General features: G+C 34.9%; 1 protein-coding gene and 1 pseudogene across 6 annotated transcripts in view; one reads left to right on the top strand and one right to left on the bottom strand.

Annotated features, from left to right (window-relative positions):
• Positions 1-16,084, bottom strand: part of DTNA (dystrobrevin alpha) — a 376,270-nt gene that overhangs the window by 143,919 nt on the left and 216,267 nt on the right. The gene's annotated exons all lie outside the window — the stretch shown is intronic.
• On the top strand, positions 5,011-5,423 carry LOC126003469 (translation machinery-associated protein 7-like; annotated as a pseudogene).

Below are 16,084 nucleotides of genomic sequence, written 5' to 3'. Positions count from 1 at the left end.
TTTTAGTCCTAAACCTGAAAAGCTTTCATTCATTTTACTATTCCTTGGAAACATTTCTAATTTTTTTACTATACTCTAGTTCTTTGATGAGTGAAATAAGTCAGAGAGAGAGAGAAAAATGCAGAATGGTCTCACTCATCTATGGGTTTTAAGAAAAATGAAAGACATTCTTGCAATAATAATTTTCAGACACAAAAGAGAAAAGAGCTGGAAGTTCCAGCTCACCTCAGGAAGCTCACCACAAAGAATGATGAGTTTAGTTAGAGAAATAACTACATTTTGAACTGTCCTAATAATGAGAATGTATGAGGGAAATGGAGAGCCTGTTTAGAGTACAGGCGGGGGTCGGGTGGGGAGGAGGGAGACTTGGGACATTGGTGATGGGAATGTTGCACTGGTGATGGGTGGTGTTCTTTACATGACTGAAACCCAAACACAATCATGTATGTAATCAAGGTGTTTAAATAAAAAAAATAAAAAAAGTTTCCCTAACAACAACAACAACAAAAAAAAACCTCTCATAATTTACTTTTATAACAGTTATAATCATAAAATACTTGGTAAAATTGTTATCTTAGTGTCTGTAAACATCACTAAGGCATGCCCACCTGAAAGGTATTCATTAGTACAGCTAGTATCTAGAATAAATGAAGTTAGGGTAGATTACATTAGCTGCAATAATTTGAATGAGTTACACTTCATAGAAAAAGAAAAGACTTGGAAGACTTTCGTACATGGAGTTAAATAATACAAGTAGAAATGAAGGAGTTTTAGTCAGATAGTAGATATACAACATGAATCAGGGATCGGAGTTAGCCTATTATGCAGTGAGAATCATAGAGTCAGAATTTGGTATTTTTCAGATTAAACAATTTAATTAAGGGCCAGGATAGATAGCTTAGTGGGTAGAGCACTTGCCTTGCACATGGCCAACCCAAACATCTCTTATACTACTACCTGAGCCTTGTCAGATGTTATTTCTTAGAGCAGAGTCAGGAGTAAGTATTGAGCATTGCCAGCTATGGTTCAGAAAGCAAAAAACAAACAAAAATTAAGTCAATTATGTGGCTTTTCCCTACACTGCTCTTTTACTGATAGGGAACTATTCTCAAGAACTGGGGGTCATATTTCTAAGCAGCCTTTTGTTAGATGTTTGGTAATAAGAAGGGTCAGCCATTACTCTCTGCTAAGAGAAACTACTTAAATATAAAATGAGAGTAATCTTTCATGCTTGCTCTTAGAGTTTTAGTTTTTTTGACAGGTGAAGAGATGGTAGAGAATGGACCATTTTATAAGAAATAACTATGATTTCATTTAAGTGAAAGTTTCACTTTGTTTGAAGTTATTTTTACAGAACAATTCTGGCATTTTGTACATTGCATAAAATTTTCAACTCAGTGTTATCTGTGGATGTGAAGTTAGAGCAAACTTTCACAGGTAGAGTTGGACTCAATCACCACAATAAATTTAAGCTAACTTTTTCTTTGATGATTAACAGATCTTTTATATATAATACTTGATCTAATTGTAGTTAATACCTAATGGCCAATTTTGGATTTCTCATTATTTTCAAAGACACACAGGCCCTTCAAATTCTAGCACTCTCACTAAACAGCTAAAAGATTTTACCTTGTTATGTACTATGCCTATCTTTTAAAAAATGATAATATATGACAAAGTAATAAGAGTAAATTATCGGAGGACCAAGTAGGAAATTATGCTCTAGATTTTGTCATTTCTATAACCAAGTAGACAATTTTTTAATTTAAGAAGACTTTACTAGATTTTCTATTGCTACTTTCAAACATAACTTCTACTCAAATAATGTGTGTATCTTCTGATTAAAATGAACTATAATTTTTTCAAAAGTTCAGTCTTGTTTTAAACACACAATTTTAGCCCAAGAGCAGTGGTCTGCAAGCTGCGGCTCGCAAGCCATATGCGGCTCTTTACACTTTTTAATGCGGCTCTTCTGTGTGCTGGGAGGCCGATCTAGAAGTTAGGACTCAGCTCCTAGCCTCTCTCAGTGTGCTCCCTGTGTGCAGCCCCGGCGGACGGCTCCACACAGCTTTGATCAGAACCAAGGCCAATGTTCACATTAGTGTTTGTGATTTTATCAGCCATGGTCAAGATGTAATTTTCTCTACATTGTAAGGCAAAATTTACAGAATTTGTTATCGATAAATAACATCGTTCTAAAGTTTTTGTTTTATTAGTTGTGTTATTTGTATTCTCTCGACCTATGTGGATACTTGCATGCAGAATATTCTCAATAAAAACTTATTGAAACGAAAAACAGTGCACCATCCTATGTATTTTCGGTTTTAAAAATGTGGCTCTCAAAATAAATTTCAATCGTGGTTTTGGCGGGATTTGGCTCAGTTGAAAAAAAAGGTTGCCCACCACTGCAAGAGCATGTGATAATGTAATTCAAAGAAACCTAAGTCACTTAAATAAAGCCGAACACTTCAGAACATTAAAGATTTTTACTTTTACAAAACTAACTCCATCTTTACTCAGTCCAGTCTCATTAGGACCAGCACAATTCAAACCTGTTTGTACAGTCCTCTTTTATTTGTTACTACAATTTAAGATCTAAGACATAGTGGCATTTGTTTGGTCTGCCTTCTTATTGGAAAACCAGTGAGAAGTGTATATCTTAAAATGTTTTGCCTGAGTAAATGTATACATTTGAATTAAGGCTCAAAAATTTATTTGTAAATATTCTTTTATAGTTTTTAATGAATGAAATCTCTAACAAATGGAAACAAAAGACAAAGAGTTTAGGCATATATGTGTGCAATACACAAACACTGTGGGAATGTAATATTTTCAAAGGAACTAGTTGTTCTTCCTTGTAACTGTACTCTTTGTCAAGAGTTAATCTACAGATACATCCACTACTTCATTAGTGCTTTTGAGAGCTTTCCACTTATAGGGCATTAAAGCAGAATTTCCAATTCCTCTAGATTTATTCTCTGAAATGTTAAAGTCTATATATTGAACACCATTTTCATATTGGTTCCAACTCTTAAATAAGAAACAAATGCTAGAAGTAGCAAAGTCATGGGAAGTAGTCATAGAGAATGGGGTAGTACAAGGGCCAAATGACATAACAAAAAAGGAGAGGACAAGAGAGAAAGTACTGTGATTAAGTACTTGTCATGCATGCACTCAATTCAGTTCAAACACTGGTGACAGGTATGGCCCTCCAAATACTGCCAGGAGTGATTTCTGAGTACAGTTGGGTTGAACCAACCTATCCTCACCAATAAAGATATAAGTATAAAGGTGAGAAAATGACTATGTTCTCACACATTAGTATTAGATAGCTTATGGGAACATCATATTTTAAAAATTAAGTACAGAGAGTTGTCACTTCGGATTGGAATAAGAATGTATTACAGAGGAAAAGCAATTATATGATACAATAGATTTTAAGAAATATACTAATTCAATTAATAAAAGAAAATAAAGAGTAAGCATTCTTTCATAATCTGTGTTCTATTTGTTCTGTCATGCCCACTCTCCATTCTCAAATGATGTTATAAATCTAGCATAAAAGGTTGCCAGATTTAGTAAATAAAGAGATAATTTTAAAATAAATATGTCATAAATACTACATAGGATATACTTATACTGAAAGTATTCAGTAGTTATCTAAAATTGAATCTAATAGTATATTCTTCATTTTATCTCATAATTCTACCAGTATAACACTTGTTTAAAACTGAGAAACCACCTGTTAATTGATTTAATTTTTGTTGTTTTGGATTATGTAAGAATTTCTTCTCCACGGGGCCAGAGAGATAGCGTCGAGGTAAGGCGTTTGCCTTTCATGCAGAAGGTCATCGGTTCTAATCCCGGCATCCCATTTGGTCCCCTGAGCCTGCCAGGAGCAATTTCTGAGCATGTAGCCAGGAGTAACCCCTGAGCACTGCCAGGTGTGACCCAAAAACCACACACACACACACACACACACACACACACACACACACACACACACACACACACAAAGAATTTCTTCTCCAGCTTGATCATTTCAATTTTTTTCAAGGATATGTTATTCAAATTCAATCCTAATTTCAGCCAACTATCTAAAAACAAATAATTAGGGAGTTATTCAGGCAGGGAAAGAAAGACTGAACATATCTGTCTCCATCTCTTACTATAGTTTGGAATCCATTTCCTTAGGCCAGATTCTTGACCTGAAGATGAGAAAAAGGTCCAGAGAGGAAAGTATAAATTTGGGGTCTTCGCTTTGTAATATGCTGTTTTCACATATATAAGTAACTTTGCAGCAGAGAATTGAGTTGTATTCCAAAAATTAATTTATAATCTTCATTACAGTTCAGAGCACAGGTGCTTGATTAAGAAATGCTACATAACAGTAAAGTAAGGTTATTACATGAACAAACATGGTAACTAAAAAGCAAATTATTATCATTGAGAACTTTTCAGGGAAGAAAAGCACAACTATTTCAACTAATGGGTAAGATAAGTTTCCTTGAACAAGTCTAAAAGCATAGTGGTTTGTTTCAGTGAAACAATGGAATACGGCAAAGAAATTCAGCTCCATGGAGTCTGATAAACCCAAAAGGAATAGAGAAAAGACTAACAAGATGGGAACAGCAGCAATCACAAAAAAACCCAAACAGAGAGAAATAAGGATCTAATAAGGAAGCCAAGGCTCTGCTGATAGTCTCAACTCTATAGGATTTCTTTATAAGGCTTTATAATCTCTTTACAAGTCAAACATCCTAAAGGTAAGAACTCACTAAACCCCATATCACCCTCCATAATATTCATCTCTTTATAAATGTAAAAAGGGTTAAATAAGTGGAACTGATGATGTACGAAGCATTGGTGGCAAATGGTAAACATGATAAACAGTTTCTGCCATTAGTCCTATGGAGCAGAAAAACATTAACATATGATTACAAAAATAATTAACTGTAAGCATGATTAGTGATACCCAAAGTAAGTTATAAGAAACACTGGTTATCCGCTTCCGGTGGCCGAGTCTGGGCCAGGGGCGGCAGGCACCATGTCGGGCCGCGAAGGTGGCAAGAAGAAGCCCTTGAAACAGCCCAAGAAGCAGAGCAAGGAAATGGACGAGGAAGACAAGGCGTTCAAGCAGAAGCAGAAGGAGGAGCAGAAGAAGCTCTAGGAGCTCAAGGCCAAGGCCGCGGGTAAGGGGCCCCTGGCCACTGGTGGGATTAAGAAATCTGGCAAAAAGTAAACTCTTCGTTGTGCCGGCGACCATGGTGATCTTTAATTCTATTCCTGGTTAAATATCTGGATTCTCTTGAGTAGCTTCTATTGCCAACAGTAGCTAGAATGATGTGTTTTGAAACATTGTACATTTAAGAATAAACTTTTGTAAAAAAAAAAAAGAAAGAAAGAAAAAAAAAGAAAAAAAACACTGGTTATATAATACAAAATCATATAGGTGTCACTATAATTAATTATGCATTTACATACTTGTGAAGAATTTTATATTTCTATCTAAAATACACCTCTTAGAAAAGAACAAAGGCAGGTATAATTAATGTATTTTTAATTAATGAAAAAATTTCTTTTAAACATTATGTTTGTCTTTTTTTTTTTTTTTTTTTTTGTGGTTTTTGGTTCACACCCGGCAGTGCTCAGGGGTTATTCCTGGCTCCAGGCTCAGAAATTGCTCCTGGCAGGCACGGGAGGACCATATATGGGACGCCGGGATTCGAACCGATGACCTCCTGCATGAGAGGCAAACGCCTTACCTCCATGCTATCTCTCCGGCCCCAACATTATGTTTGTCTTTTAAGAAGGCCACTTGGAGACCCTTTGCTCTGCTAGCACATAGATGTATTTTAATATTAAAGTGGAAACAAGAACAGAAGGGAGTTAAATTTCTCTGAGTAGTAAGAGGGTCATTGTTTACAATTGCTAAAAAAGCAATCTATGGGCATGAAATAAGATTGAAAAAATGGGAGAATATAGAGGCTGCTGAAAAAGGACAAAGGCTATATGCTTCAAGCCTAGTTCAATTGTTCCGGCAACCTCCACTCTTAATAGTGAGTTTACTAGACATGTGAAGGTGCATAGTGAATTTGGTGGATAATGATAGCTATCAGTTTCACCCCCAATGCAACCAAGGCATAATGAGATACAGGTTGCATCATATAGGAACCAGGGGAATAATAGGTTAAGGGACAGGAATCCCCAAAGAAATCCCAAGGGTTTTAGGGAGCACTGAGCTTTCTCGTTGGTTCACACCAACTTTATCTGATTTCTCAATGAGTCCCAGCTGACAAGTGGATTACTCAAAGACTTGTAGACTCAGAAAGTTCTGTTAGTTATTGGATGGAAATTGTTTTGAAACCTAAATCTGACTTGAAGATCTTTATTCTTCCTACTTATCTACACTCTTTTAAATTTTGTAAATATTTAAATTTTTTAATTTTGTAAAGCAGAGCAAAAGGGTTAATGAAATCTACTTCTTTATAGTTTTTTAATATAATTTTAATTCTAATCATTGTAGCTTACATGTCATTGACAATAATATTTTAGGTATATATTAATATAAAATCAGGGGAATTCCCATCTCTGAATTGTCCTCCTTCCATATCCTCCCCCCTTATCCCCAGGGCAGCTAGAATGAGTGGTTCCTCTGTGCCTAGCTTACTACTTAGTGATCTTACATCTCTTTGGTCTTGGTACCTCCCTTATTTCCCCCTCTAATTGGGAGGCGGGACTAGATAGTTTAAGTTATTTGTTTTTGTTTGAAGAAGAGAAAAGTAATAAACTGGGGTAAAAATCAAATACGCCGAAAATGGGCGGAGTCCTAGAGGCTCTCATCCTCGGTTTGAGAGGCAAAGGGGAAAAAGGTGAAACACCACAACAGTACGAAAAAGAAGTGTCAAATAAAATATCCAGTGAGCACTCCAACAATAAAGATAAACACCACATAAAAGCCATGGTCTTGAGATGAAAAATATGTTATAGCACATAAAGGAAAAGAAAAGAATTAGTTTCAGACGGATGTGTGCAGGCTGGCCATCCTAATGCCAGAATCTCCTTCAATGATGCCCTCTGCTTTAATACTTAAAGTTCAAAACACTTTTACATACACTACTTAACATATGAAATTTTAACTCATCTGAGTGAAGAGCTAAATAAATTGTGCTAAGTGAATCTCAAGGGAATCTCAAGGTTAGTGGTTTTTTTTTGTTGTTGTTGTTGTTTTGTTTTTTTTTTCGGGCCACATCCTTTTGATGCTCAGGGGTTACTCCCGGCTAAGCGCTCAGAAATTGCCCCTGGCTTGGGGGGACCATATGGGACGCCGGGGGATCGAATCGCGGTTGTGGTCCTTCCTTGGCTAGCGCTTGCAAGGCAGACACCTTACCTCTAGCACCACCTCACTGGCCCCTGTTAGTGTTTTTTTAACTACAAATTATTTACCCAGAAGTTACATCATGGGTATTATCTATAATGTGCAGCTTTGCCAAGAAAAGACATTCAACTGGGAACAAATGAATTTGCTACGCTTGTGGACAGACTTCAAGAGCAACTTGGACACCCTGTAGATTTTGGAAAGAAGACTGAAGGACATAATGTCCTGGTTCAAGCAAAACCCTACATTTATTTTTAGAACTTATTGGAACTGTGGAGAGATAAGTGTTTGTGTGTTTTTAATAAGGTAGAATCAAAGACAGGAAACAAGAAGGATAAGGAAACACAACCTTTGCAGTTTTAAAGCTCTACAAAATTTATCTAGTGTGGCCTGGAGGCTTAATCACTAGGTAGAGTAAGTTCTCAGCAGGTATAAATAAACTTAGGTTCCTTTTAGATTGTCTGTTTTGATTGGGGAACTGCCAGACTTACAAAGACCATTATTCCTCATTGCCATTTCTGTCCCTCCACCTTGAATGTCCTCTCTCCTGTCTTTTCTTTGAGTCCTAATTTAGATTATGTTTGCTTTTATATCTTTGAGAATACCCTGTCTGCTGTTGAAAGTACTCTTTTAATAACAAAATGAAATGGGAAACATTTTCAAAAACAGTTCTTAAAAATTGAGTATAAAATTCTTTTAATATATTGGATGGGACTTTACTGAACTGTCCAATGTGAAAAATGCTCAATAAGTTACGTCAGGTACTTGCTCTGACATAACATTCCTTTTGGTATCTTATTTCAAAGCAGTTTTCAGGGGTAGATGGAAGCTGAGGATCACCCTTGAATGCTTTGATGTTTAATTTGGAATGTATTTTGTTTTCCCCATTACCATATCTCACACACCCAACAAGGAAGTTCATTATTTGAAATGGTTTTATGTGATTGCAGATGAATTGACTATAGGAGCTATAGGAGCTGCAGAAAGACCTACATTTTGGAGTAGAGGTTTAGCTGAGGACTCAGATATACTTTACTTCAAATCTCCTCCCTGCCATGTTCTTGAGCAAACAACTGCCTGCATGTTCTGGAGCAATCAACTAAAATTTTTCTTATCTACAATTTCCTTCTTTGAAAATGAACAGCCAATATATGTTATGTAATTCCCTGAAGACTGAATGTAATAATTTTGGCAAATGTCTGGTATTGTAACTATCATACTGTCCTTCCAACATTCTTTTCCTTTTCCCTCTGATCTTTCTTGAATCTACTCCCTTTGATTGCCGCAGGCATAACTTTATTGACATCAGTCATAGAAGTGGGCACCTGAGCTAGATGTGGGGGGTAGGTCTAAATACACCCCTGATTGTTCAGGGATCTGAGCACTTATCAAGCTATCCTTGGCCACACATTAACTGGGATTTTGTTTGACTTACTAAGAAAAATTTTCAGTTGGGAAAGTGATGTTGGCGGTATGTGAATTGGGGGTTGCTGGCAGCCACCCTATTTGACTGAAAAGCCCTTCACAGGAGATAGTGAGACACACAGATTTGCTATGAGTATGACTTAAGGAAATAAAGCTAAATAAATACAGTCAGCATAGGCAGAGAGCTTCAGGGATGTCCTCTGAGTCTCCAAATCTAAGTCTAAAGTCAAGTGTATTTAAACTTTTTATTTACATAAGGTGATTTCACCTTCTGAACTGGCTGGTATTTCTCCCATCAGAAGAAGGAGCATATAATTCCTTTCTGTTTTCTCGAATTACTTTTCACAAGTAAAAAAAATATTTCATTCTTTTTTTTGGGGGGGGGGGTCACATTCTGCGATGCTCAGGGGTTACTCCTGGCTCTGAGCTCAGCTCAGAAATCGCCCCTGGCAGGCTCAGGGAACCATATGGGATGCCAGGATTCAAATCACCTTTGGTCCTGGGTTGGCTGCTTGCTAGGCAAATGCCCGAACGCTGTGCTCTCTGGCCCCTGTTTTATTCTTTTTTCCTCAAAAACAAAGTTGCCCTATCTAACTAATTCTTACTATTTAGAACAATCCCAAAGATTAAACGTAAGAAATAGAGAACCACATTATTAACATTTTAGTTGATAATCTTGCTATTTTCATAATTGGCTTTATATTGAATATTTAGTTTCAAATTTTGCTTTTATAATATAATCCATATTGCAGAACAGCATTGCAAAAGTAGTACACAGTCAATAAAGGAAACAGGAAACAAAGAATGTAGAAAAGGAAAAATTATTCTACTACTCAGTTTATCATTACAAGTATGTTGCTTTTATTGTCTCTTAATCTAAATATTATTATGACAACTTAAATGGCTCTCATCATATGGATGTGTGATAATTATTTTAACTCTCCATGTTGGGAATTTATTTACTTTAAACTGTTATTTTTAATAACGTAATGAATTTTTGTTTATAAATTCTTTGGGATGGTGTTTTCATTCTAGATATATTTATATTAGTAGGTCAAATATATTATATATATATTAGTAGGTCAAATCTCATAAATAAAGTAAATTAAAATACAGCTAAATTGCTCTCCAAAAAATTTGTGCCAATATCTTCCACTTCCTACTAAGTTTATGATAGCCTGGTAAAACCCCCTTTGGTAGCTGTGTATGATTTCTTACCTAATGATTAGCTGTTTGTTTTATGTTATAAAATATAAATTGTTTTCATGTTGCACCTCCATAAGTGATACTAAACCCCCCTTACTAATATTTGTGAGAATCCACTTCATATTATTTCTTTAGTTTATTCCAATTTGTAATTTTACCAGAGTAAAGTTATTTTCAAGGTAATTAATACTTGTAGTGTCATATTATTTATCAGAATTCCTAATTTTTTTACTTCTACCATGAAAGTAAGATATTGGTACTCCAATACTTACAAAGCAAAACAGTCCCCAAACTAATATTCAAATATATTATCTACTTGAAAGGCATTAGAGTATTATTTTATTTTTAACTTCATAAGTTAAAATGTTTTTATATTTTCATACATTTTATTTCCTTTGGGCTATGAACTACCTATTTATGTTCCTTTTTCATTTTACCACTATGTCAGCATTTTTTCTCATCTTTTGTCCAAGTTCTTGGGAGACAAGAAAAGAAATAAGATTACTGACTTATCTCACTTAAGTGTAGCAAACAGACATATTTTATGGATATTTTATGTTTCACATGTACTTTTCTGTTAGGTTACTGAACTTTTCTGACAAATATGTCATATTTATAATATATGGTCCATTTTCTCATAATAAGATAGCACAATGCAGTGGTCACATTCTGAACTATTTTAAAGTAGGATAACAGTGTTTACCTTTTAGGACTGTTGTAAAGCTTAACTCAGACATTAGGCTTTCAATTTTTCAAACCTTTTCTATGACAGTTCTTAATATTTTAGTCCCTACTTATTTTTCTTACCTATCATTTAAACTGCAAATTGTTAATGACATTTTTGACATATAGTAATATACAATTTTAATGCTATTATGTATCATCTTTTATTAGGAAGTTTTATTTTTATACTTACCTAGCTCATTTCTTAATAAATCATTAAAAATCTCTCTCTAGGAACTATTCACCCTAGACCCATCAGATGAGGGACTAATATCTAAAATTTACATGACACTGACAGAACTTAACAAGGAAAAAAATCTAATCCATCAAAAATGGGGAGAAGAAATGAACAATTTCTCAAAGAAGAAATACAAATGGCCAAAAGGCATATAAAAATGCTCCACATCACTAATCATCAGGGAAATGTAAATCAAAACAACAATGAGATATCATCTCAAGTCACAGAGACTGGCACAGATCACAAAGAACAAGACAATCAGTGCTTTGGGGATGAGGAGAGAAAGGAACACTCATTTACTGCTGGTGGGAATGTCATCTTGTCCTGCCTTTGTGGAAAACAATATGGAGATTCCTCAAAAAACTGGAAATGATCCAGCTATACCACTCCTAGGGATATACCTAGGAACACAAAAACACAAAACAAAAATGCCTTCCTTACATATATGGATTCATTGCAGCACTATTTACAAAAGCCAGAATCTGGAAACAACCCAGATGCCCTTCAACAGATGAATGGCTAAAGAAACTGTGGTACATATACACAATGGAATATCATGCAGCCATCAGGAGAGATGAAGTCATAAAATTTTCCTTTACATGGATGTACACGGAAGCTATTATGCTGAGTAAAACAAGTCAGATGGAGAAAGAGACACAGAATAGACCCACTCATCTATAGTTTTTTTTTTTAAAAAACAGACATCACTAATTATGCTCAGAGACAATAGATGAGGACTGGAAGGAGGGGCTCATGATATGAAGCTCATCACAAAAAGTGGTGAGTGCAGTTAGAAAAATAACTACACTAGTGACTATCATGACAATGTTAATGAGTGAGAGAAGTAGAATGCCTTCTACTTTGAATACAGGCAGGGGTGGGGAAGGAGCGAGATGGGGGACATTGATGGTAGGAATGTTGCACTGGAGAAGGGCATGTTATTTTTATGACTGAAACCCAAGCACAATCATGTCTGTAATCATGGTGCTTAAATAAAGATATTAAAAAAAACATTTCTCTCTAGGGGTCACAGTAATAGACAGCACAGTGGTCAAGGCTCTTGAGCTTTTGCCTTGCAAGTGCCGACCTGGGTTTAATCACTGGCATTACATATGGTCCCCCGAGCACTTTCAGTAGTAATTCATGAGTGCAGAACCAGGAGTAACTCCTGAGAACCCTGGGTGTAACCCAACACCCTTCCCCCAATTCTCTCTAGATTTTTTAAAGGAAGGTAAAATATGTATCTGTTTAATGGTTTTTTCACATGCTAAGGGCTGGATGCATGCAGTTAATCTGGGTTTGACTTCTGACACCCTGTATGTTTTCTCGACTCTGCCAGGAGTGAGTCCTAAATATAGAGGCAGGAGTAAGCCCTGAGCACCACCAGGTATAGTTCCAAAACAAAACAAAACAGAACAAAACAAAAATTTCACAGGAACATTAGCTTTATTTCTAATGGTAAAAAATCTGGAAGCATTACCAATGTCAAATCAATAAAAATGTACAGACAATAAGGCAATAAAGTGAATATATCATTGAAACATATATAAACATAGATAAATCTGGAAATAATTAAGTTGAGGTGAAGAAACCAGACAGAAAGAGTATTTAATAAAGGTTGTGAGTCAGATTGACTCTTAATAAATTAAGGAAAAGTATAATCAAAAGAATCACCATGTAGCTAAGTTGAAAAAGTTGCTGATAATTTGTTTTGGCTTATTTCTCCTATCAAAAATTTAACCATTAATTCTCCCAGAAAATTAGCTTAATTACAGAATATTTTTGATATCTCCTGTAGTAAAGAAAGATAGCTAAACTCAAAGGCAATATTGAATAAGAGAGGAAATGAGGAAAATAAATGGTATTTAGAAAGATGAATGGTGTGCTATATAAAGATAAAATGTATACCTAGAAAGCTAGTGAAGGATTATTGGTCAGAAAAAAATTATACATGTTTGATTGTTCCATGAACATGAGAAAGTAGTTCAGTATTCATAGTGGATTTTTTTGGTAAGAGTTGGGGTTCAAATGGGCAAAGAATGTTCAGATCTTTTGCTATCTGTTACTTTAAATTCATTCATTTAGACTCTAGAGGTAAGCTCATTTCCCTTAAATTAGAAAGAATTGCTTCCCTTCTTTTCCCCCTTGGTTTGTCATACTGGAATTGTAATTGCTAATTATTTTCTTCTGTTCCAAAACTATTTTTCATGCAATGTGTTAGAATCAGAATAATTACTTTTAAAGACCAAAAAGAAAATAATTGGAGCTCTAACACTTATTAAATCCCTACTGTGTTTATAGGCTATCTTGAAAGTATTAAAAGGATAGGATTTATGATGAATAATCTAACTAAGTATGAGTTATTTATTGAATGACAGTTGTCTAAAGTAGACATATTTCCTGGAGAAATTTAAAGGAAAGTAAGACTTATTGCAGTTACTTATTTAGTAAATTAGTAAGTTAAACTCTCCTTTGCATTGCTAACTCAGTGGCCCCCAAGAACTCATTTCATCTTTGAAAAGGAAATGATGTAACTTCCCTTGCAGGATTGTTAGATGATTTGAATATAATGCAAACAGTAAATCTCATTATGGAACTTACTTTGATTAAGAAAAACTACTCTAATTAATAAATGACACATAATGTTGCAGAGTTTACTTTGGTGATCCACTGAATAAAGAACATTAACCATATACTGCCCAGCAGTTAAAAAAAACATTGCGATGTAAGTATGTAGAGAAGCAGTCATCTGAGATGGTGGTGACAATAGCTATAAAGGATCCAGAGTCCATGCCCACATTTGGCTTTCACTAACTGGGATGTACCCAGTACTGTTTTCCTTGTCCTCTTTTTGGTGTAGTGGACCTGTCACTCTTGCCCAGTGATATAGTTAGCCTCCACACTCTGAGGTCACAGATACAGACACAGAAAGAAGTTATAGAACACACATATGCAGAAGACAATACAACTGTCTTGAAATTTTTACTTGCTCTTTCTGGAGTCTCTATATTCCCATACAGTGCTCAATTTTCTGCCATCCTAAGTTAGGGTGTCCTCAAATCCCCTCTGTCTCCTATGCCATTCATTTCTCATTCACCATCCACAGTAGAATGATACTCTCCAGGAATTCCAGCACAAGAGAGCAGTTATTCTTGTACTGCCTGCATCTTTAATGTTTAAGTCTCTTTACTTTAGTGTTTTTGGCATGCTTAACTTTAGATTTCAATCACCCAACTTCCCATAAAAATGTTCTTGTGCAGCAGATGAAAAATTACATCTATTCCCAGTTTAACTATAACCTAGGGGAAGAAATCAGAAACCAGTTAATGCCTGACTTTTTTCTAGAATCTGGCTGGGTTCTGTTTGGAATCAACCATTTAACTATCAGGATACTCTTCTAGCTATTTCTGGCTGCAACCATTTGCTTAAAAGATGCACAAGTCAGATAATTTAATTCCTAGCATGAAAACGATGAACAAGATGACATATCATCCAAATACCAAGCATGAAAAAGGATTCTACTTGCTGTTATCAGCACCATTATGAGCAACTGTTCTCTACCAAAGGACTAGAACTATACAGATGTATATATGAAACATTTCTATGAAAACGTCAACAGTTTTATTCAAAGTGACTAATATTACTTGGGTATAAAAGGGTTACTCAAAAAAAATTTTTGCCACAGCTGGTGACGCTTAGGGGTTACTCTTGGCTATGCGCTCAGAAATCACTCCTGGCTTGGGGTTGCATATGGAATGGTGGAGGATTGAATTGCAGTCCGTCCTAGGCTACTGCTTGTGCCACTGCTCTGGCCCCCCCTCTTTATTTATTTATTTATTTATTTATTTATTTATTTATTTATTTATTATTTTTGTGTGTTACTCAAATTTATATAGTGTATATTAACAAAGCTTTTATCAACCTTATACCAGAAAAATTCAAAGATACCTAAATATCTATTTTTTGAATAATGTTGAGTATAATGACATCAGTATCATAATGTCTCCTATAACTTACTATATTGTAATAATTTCTGATTTTTAAAAAAATGTATAATTCCTAAAGCATTTTGTGAACACGTTTCAGGTATTATTTGTTTATATATAAAATAGATTTTAAGAAGGTTAAGAGTAGACTAGATGATATAGAGGTTAAACTCCATTAAATATATAGCTTATTAAGAAACTTTAGGGAGATTATTTAACCTCACCGGCCTTAATTTTTTCAGCCATAAAATAAAGTTGATTAAAGTAACTGATTCATGATGTTGTATTATATGACCATGAAAACTACTTACATGTACTTAGTGATATCTATGTGCAGCTAGCATTGTTCTCTAAATAAGGATAAACTAGCTTAAAATTAAATAAGTTAGGTAAAAAGCATTGAGATTACTATCTGGCATTTAGGAAGGGGGTTCTAATTTATTATATCAAAAATTGTAAAAGCTTTAATGTTATGTGCTTGGGTGCCATATATACTTGTATTTTCTACTGTGATCCATAATACTGGGAAAAATTACATAGTCAGCACTTTGCCCACTTGGCTTCTACCCTTCCTCACTTTCTTCAGCTGACAACTACTACACAAATTCTCTATTTAATCAAGTTACTGCATATCCCCTTCAGTTATACCTCTTTCCTCCAAGACACTGATTATCAAGACAACACTCCACACCTTTTCTAGATTTCTAGATTTCTCCGCACCTTTTCTAGATTTCTAAATATACTTCTCCAAACAGTGATCTACAGACTTTGGTAGAAATAAAAAGAACTTCTTAAAAAACAGTGAAGGCCTCTAATTCTGGAAGTAATTAATTCTACTATTTTTCAAACCATAAATAACTCTAAGTTATATTGCTAAGAGAAAAATTAATCCACCTTTAGGGAGAAAAGGCAGGAGAATAATAATTTACCCAAATCTTAAATTCAATTATAAGACTTTCCATAATGAGAAAGGAAAATGTGTTTGATCTTTTTGAATAATCCCTCATTATTATGTTTTTAAAATTCTTATATGTTGGGAAGAAAAAATCGTTATTTGTCAATAGCAAAATAAATTAATATTTTAATATAGGGAAATTTTTATAAAGCTCCTGCTTCAGTTACGTCTCC

This window comes from Suncus etruscus, chromosome 3, assembly GCF_024139225.1.
Source record: "Suncus etruscus isolate mSunEtr1 chromosome 3, mSunEtr1.pri.cur, whole genome shotgun sequence".
Taxonomy (NCBI): Eukaryota; Metazoa; Chordata; class Mammalia; order Eulipotyphla; family Soricidae; genus Suncus; species Suncus etruscus.
The sequence above is the reverse complement of the archived record's forward strand: the minus strand, read 5'-3'. Positions and strand labels throughout refer to the sequence as shown.